The sequence below is a fragment of the Lates calcarifer genome, linkage group LG21, assembly GCF_001640805.2.
Source record: "Lates calcarifer isolate ASB-BC8 linkage group LG21, TLL_Latcal_v3, whole genome shotgun sequence".
Taxonomy (NCBI): domain Eukaryota; kingdom Metazoa; phylum Chordata; class Actinopteri; family Centropomidae; genus Lates; species Lates calcarifer.
The window spans coordinates 21,016,791-21,024,180 of NC_066853.1; positions in this window are offsets into that span (position 1 = coordinate 21,016,791).

A 7,390-nucleotide genomic window follows, 5' to 3' on the forward strand; every position below is an offset into this window, starting at 1 on the left:
TTTGTGTTGAAATTAAACATGACTTTAAATGAGCCAAAGAACCAATGTCATGGATGTTTCAGGGCTGGAAACACCAACATCCCTAAGGACTCATGAGGCTATAAATGCTTGGGTAGGAATACAAGGCTGTAACTTTTGAAACTGCAACCATCTGGGAGCTGCGTATCACAATTTCCCTCTATGTAAAAATACAAGCCAGTTCCAACCTTCCACATCTCTAGATCTGTTTAATTTGCTTTTATTACACTGGATAAGTGACATGTGAATTAGCTGTCTTCTTGAAGAATGTTTTCTCAATAAACTAATTCCTCCCATTGTTCATTTGGCACTGTATAAGTATGAAGTCTGTTATCGTGGTCTCGGGTCAATAAATCTGAATCCTACAATTTTAAAACTATAGTTTTTTTATTTCATGAGCATAAGTTTGTTGTTTTCTGATCTTGTTTTCTTGAAGTAACAACCTGCAAACAGGATCATATATTTATTCTTTATATTTAAGCTTCTGATGTGAAGTAATCAATAAAAGTGCACATAAATCAAAAGACAAACATAAGTGGCTGTACTATATCATGTGGACTGGCAGTGCATTGAGCTCACTGCACTGATTTGTGCCCATAAGATGCTTCAAAATATAATAGCTTTTTTTCCCGCAATGAAACATACTCACACACACATACTGTACTCTCTGACTGAGAAACCAGTATCTTTTCATATAGCCCGTAACCTGAACATTATTGGAACATGTTGTGTTTTAATCTGCAACTCAAATTCTGCTCTTTCGTGATTTCTCTTTATCGCTCTCTCCATCCACACATACAACCCTAGCTGTATTCAACTGATCCAGCCATGTTCCCTGAAAAAGACTGAAAGGTATTCTGGGAAATGTACATCCAAACAGAGGAAGATGAGTAAGATTATGGTCATTTACAACACTTCGTCACAAACAGCGAATGCATTATACACAGATCTAAAGTACAGCTGGCATGATGATATGAAGCTAAACTGTGTTAAGCTGTAGTTTGTGTTTGAAGGGGGAAGATGGGAGACTGAGGTAAAAGACAAGGAGGAAGATTCCATTGTTTATCCAGTGAGCAACAGGCGGTGAGCATGGTCAGGTCACGCTGGTGTTGTGGTCATGATGGGCTGTTGTCTGTCAATACCTCTTAGGTGAAGATGAGGAGCTGGAAGAGGAGGGAGCCTCCCTAAGCTTCCTCACCATAAACCACACCAAAAGAATGTCAGGACGTCATGGTCAGGAAGTTTATAGAAAGACTGACCCTTTAAGATAAGGTAGTACATCGTCAACAGGATTTTAAAATGCCAGCTTCAGACACAAAATAACTAAACAAGCAATGAGAGGTACCCATTGATGCTGCTGATCACAATGCAAATTTTAGCAGCTGCACACAGTCAGTGGAAAGATACAAGTAGATACAGATGAACATAATTTGTTCTTGGCAACCAGATTTAAGGTAAAGACTTGTCAAAGTAATATTTTCAGCTTGAGACAAAAAAAAGTGAAATAGTAAAATAAATGTGTCTGGAGGAAAAAGGACAGTATAAATTAAGACATTTTTAAATAAAAATGTATAAATAAAATTAACATACCAGTAAATATTTTATATAAAAAAGTGAATACTGGCAACTTATTTTACATTACAATGAACTATCTTTTAAATTATTAGTTGTATATTCTGTAGAATTTTTCATAAGGATATCTATTTCACTAAATGTTGTCCATTATAGACTTCAGCTTTTCCATTTCTGTCTGTACTCTGAGCCACAATAACTTAATAACTTAACTTAATAATAACTTTTCCCTCTATAGTATGAAATAAACAAGGATTGGTCTCGGTAGTGTCTGTCCATCACAAGGACAAAGGAAGAGCGAGACATATGATACCCTAAACTTTAATATAATAAACATTGTCCTTTAGGACAAGGGTGACACAGAGGACATGGAGGAGGAGGCACCACAAGTCCTTCCCAGGAGGACACTAACACTTTTTAAAGGTGGAACCATATTACCAGTGTTTTGGCATTTAGAAGGTAATTGTAGTTTGTCTTATATCTCTCCTAAAGGGCTGGGTCATGCACAGTGCAGAGAGAAATATGGGTAATAAAGGATGCCAGAGCTGACGATCTTCAAAGTGTTACAAATGTATGTTAGTCAGAACAATTACTGATATTGATATCCTTGATGTTTTTTATTTATATGTACTCTGCATCCGCAGTGACAGTTTCCTTATAGGTATAATTAGGTTTTCTTATCAGAATTGGATTTCACAGCAATACCTAAACAATGTACCCTTCATTCTCTCATTTTCCCTGTTTTCCCCTCTGTCTGTGAAGTGCACAACTGATGTTTAAATGGTTTCATTTAATTATAGACAAGTCTTATAGACAAGACTTCCAAGAATTGTTTTTTGGTATGATTTTCAAGTAGCATTTTACATGAGTATTTTAATATTGAACAATTTTATACCAGCTATTCAAAGACAAATATAGTATTTTTTACTCAGCTATTTTTATTCTAACAGGTACTGTATCACTAGTTACACAGTCACACCCAGATTCCTTGCAGACTTGCAGATGCGTAGCTGGAGAGTGAAATGGGGGAAGCTCCGTTAAAGAGATGTGCAATTCTAATGATCTCAGAGGAGGGTTACACTTCATCTACAGAAGAATTCAAATCAAAACTCAGGCGGTGCAGCAGTGTTTTCTGGACAGATCCACTGTTTCAGTGAGCACTATGTGTTATATATACAGTAATATACAGTATGACTGTCTGGCAGAGGGATGAAGTCAGATGTATTGACAGTGAACTGGCAGTTCTACAAACCAACACAAAGAGGTACATGTGAGTGAGGTAAATCAGACTGTGTTGCCTTTTTACAAGGAAAAGCTCAGAAAATGGAAAAAGACTCAGGGAAAAGGCAGGTGAGGAGGTCTGCCAGTGGCCTTACTCCACACACTTTCAGGCCTTTTACACACATTGGGTCTCCACAAGGGAAAGGCTGAATGTGAGAACTGATTTTTCAGTGTTTTCCTTTGACAAATTGTGCAGCAAAACAGATCAAAGCATAAACACCTCCAATAGCTAGTAGCAAAAAGTGTAGTCAGCTATAATGGAACAGAATGGCTCCATTCATGAGTCAGCTACTGTTTCCAGGTCATTCTGTGGTTGAACAAAACTACAATGCATCTCCTCCAAGAGCAGGGTTTTTTTTTTTTTTTTTTAGGTTTTTAGCACAGAAGCAGGTCAAGTCTGAGTATGTGGCTTAAGGTCAGTGTAGTTTGGTTTGGTTTGTTTCCCAATGGGGTTATATAGTTTCACCTCATCTCATCCAATCCAACCAATAACTTATTATTTTTTTTCTTTCTTTTTTTTTAGAGAACAACCAGTTACCCCAGCAGCAGTCCCAGCACATTCCACAGTTGCCTCAACTTTCATACAAATTATCATCTATGTGAGATAAATTGTAAACATGTGTTTATCCACATTCCCCTGAGATACCAAACAGCTACTACTGGAGACAAACACATCATCTGAAACTATTTCTAGGCTTGCATCCAGCCATGATGCTCTCTCAGACAATCAAATAGAATACTGGGTATATCATTTGTTTGAGGCAAGGTTTTCTTCAGAAAATACACATACATAGCTTATCAGAATCCATGATCTGGATGGTTTCTTATTCCCGGAGGATGACTAAACAAAAACTGCATTAGTGTCCTCTGAGATGTAGTTTGAAACCATAGACAGTGAGTGCTTGTTTTTCCATCTAGTAATGAGGAATGCCATTGATCATGAGGTATACCAGATGAAAAATACTTTTGCATATACATTGAAGTAAACACATTTAGATGAAAGAATGTTTAACATCTTTGCTTGATAGTTAATTTGATTATCAATAGTTAATCGATTTCGGTGAGTTAACATACTCACTCAGTAGCCATTGGGGTCTGAGGCCTGGAGACTAGAGCTGACAGACGATCACTTTGTATCCTGACGGTACTATACTCGAGACCGTGATAATGTTGTGGTGTGGTTGCAATTTAGCAGCAGATGAAAGAAAAATCTGTATTTTATGCCAAACCCTGAAGAGGGGGACTTGGCAGAACAGTGAAGTGGATGTAAGATACATATTAGAAGAGATTAATGCAGTCATACTGCCAGTTTCTCTCTGCTGGGACCAACAGAGTAACAAAATATTTGGTATAAACCTGCTCAGTAGAGGGGAGAAGACTGATGGGGAGACAAAGCAGCAGAAATGAAGATGAGTAAATATCAGTCTTACTATTTTCAACTGGTCACTCAATGATCAAAAGTCTTTTTTTTTTTGTATCTTTTCACAATTTCTATTCCCATTTTGTGTCATGGAAGAAAATGTAGGATTGAAGTAAAACAGACAAAAGCGCTGCAGATTGTGTTTTTTCTGATGGGAGATGAGTCGTGAGAACAGAAAACAGTCTGATATGTTCTCAGAGACACTTAATCAAATAACACAGGATGGAAGACTCTGACAGTCTAGGGTCTCAACCACAAAATGTACAACCCTGAGGCTGCCCCCATGTGCACACACACACACGCACACACATACAAGTTTGTGCAGCTGTCCTTGTTAGGACATTATATTGACTTTCATTCATTGTGGACACCCTAACCCAAACCGATACATGCCTACTCCTACCTCCTAACTCCTTGGTCCCTTTGAGGACTACTGGTCCTGACAAGGTTAATGGTAAATGGACTGCACTTATATAGTGCTTTTTTAGTCATGTCGTCCATTCAAAACACTTTACACTACAGGCCACATTCACCCATTCACACAAATATTCATACAGCACTTGTTATGTCGACATAGAGTGCTCTAAGCACATGCACACCGATTCAAACACTGATGGGTTGTCAGCAGGGGCAGTTTGGGGTTCTGTATCTTGCCCAAGGATACTTCGGCACGTGGAGTGAAGGGGCTTGGGATTGATCCCCTGACCTTCTGATTAATGAGGGACCTGCTCTACTCTCCTGAGCCACAGGTGAGTGTTTATACCAGAAAAGGTGACAAAAACACAAACACATACACACATTTTATTATTTGAGGACTGAAACAATGAACAGACTCTGTTTCCTATTATGATACTAATGAACAGGACTACACACTATTCAGAGATACGACCAACACGGATGTTTTTTTTTTTACCACCAGCAATGCTGTTTTGATGGTACTATATGCATGTTTTCAACAGTTCTACCAACATGTATAGGAGGAGTCACAAACACAGAGGTAACAAGGTACTTGTTTATAGTTTGTAGAAGAATGGCAAAGTAACAGAGCAAAGGAAGGAGACATACATAACATAAATACATATGCCGTATGTTTGTGCATTGATTGTTTTATGTGTACACACTGACACACAGTCTTCTTCTGCTCAGCATTTTCATTTCCTTTGATCCTCCACAGCACTGCAGATGAACTCTGTGTCGGTGTCAGTTTCAGTTCTAATTTTATCCCTTTTTAGATAACACAAGATGACTGATACTGACTGATGAGTGCTGAGTTGACCAACAAGCTGATCCACCCCCAAAAATATGCATATTCTTTTAAAGGTCATAATGAGGATTAAGATTTTGTATCAACAAATGTGATACCATTTAATGCCTCTGATATACAGTTTTCTTTTGCACTAACAATACGTGGGTGTTGTTATTTCAAAGGACAGTTTTTAAAAACATCACCTCTTTTGTTTTGTCCACAGTCTGACTGGGGCTTGTGAGATTGACAATGACAACAAATTCTGAAGTTGTGGTTTGATGCAGATAAACTGCACAAACACAAATGAATTATAAGGGGTGATACAAACAAGATAATTAGTTGTGCTGTAGGTTTTGTGGGAATAATCCCTCTGAAGCAAAGCCAGCTAACTGCAGGTTAAAGCCAAAGATAACATTACACATTTTTTACAAGATTATAATAAAAATGATTTTAAAATCCTTTCAATTAATATGGTCAAGCATTTAGATAAATATTGATGTCTTTTATCTACAACAGACATTTATATTTGAAATACACAACAACAGGGAAACAAGGACAATGTATGTACTGTATGCATGCACCTGACTTTATCATTAATTCAGCTCTTGTAAAATCTCTTGTAAAATCTTTTTTCAAACCTTTAATCCTGCTTTGTGGGAGGTATATTAGCACCTCACATACTGAACCTCTGCCTCACACAACAGTTTATCATCTGTGCTTATGTTGCAGTTTAGCTAATACACTGCATAGTCTGCCAAGATGTTGTGTTTGGAATAATACAAACATCAATTAATATTCCAGACACAGTTTCATAACAAGATCGGACTGATAGAGTCAGAGGAAGGGAGTCGTGGACACTCATATACCACAATATATTAAAACATATATTTTATAAAAGTACTAGGTGTACTATTTATGTATTGAGATGTGGTACACTAAAGTTTTGTGAAATGGAAGCCACTTATGTTGTACTTACTCTGTCTACAGTCACACATTAAATGTGCTTTAATGTATCTAAACTATATTTTTCATTTACTTTTGACTATGAGTATAATAAATGATGATTTATTGTCATGTGTATATTCTTACTACATTAAACTGCAAATACTTTATGGTGTTTCAGATGTTGGTTTCACAATTCTCATCAAAACTGAATATAAATAAATGTAAATATTATATAGACCTGTTCTCATGCTGTACCACACCAGCTTGTTCTGTCATGTAATATGTTTCAAATATTCTGACTGGAAATGATTTAGTGCATATTGTTGATGGATGTCTTTCTGTTTCTATTGCTTCGCTCTTTGTTGTTGGGTTTTTAGACTGAAATTAATTTTTGTTTTGTTAACTCTTTTAGTTGTTGTTGCCATGAAACACAACAGTGTTTTGTCATATACCTGTCGTCTATCAGTGTGCTATGTGTGAGTCTATTCTTGATGGTGCTGATATTGAACACTTTGATTCCACAATCTCATTCTGAACTTGAAGTTTGAAACAAGAAAGAGAGACTTGGGTAGGAATTCCAGTTTAAATCCAGAATTCAGCTTCACCTCATGACCCTGGCCCTCATGTTATACATGGCTGCTTTCTGCATCTAATGTTTACAGATAATTAACATGAACAGTATGTTTTTTCTGTGTGAAAGGGGCTGCAGAGAGGAAAAGCACAGAGAGAAACAAAACAGATAGAAAGACGGAGAAAGCTGCGGAGAGGGCGAGATAAAAAGTCCGAAAGAGGGAGTGGAGGGAAGGAAGAGTACAGGGAGAAGGTCAAGAATGTAGATAGTGTCTAACAGTCTATTCTCCGTACCCCCAGGGTGTCTGAGCTGCTGCCGATGGCCTGTTGAGCAACGT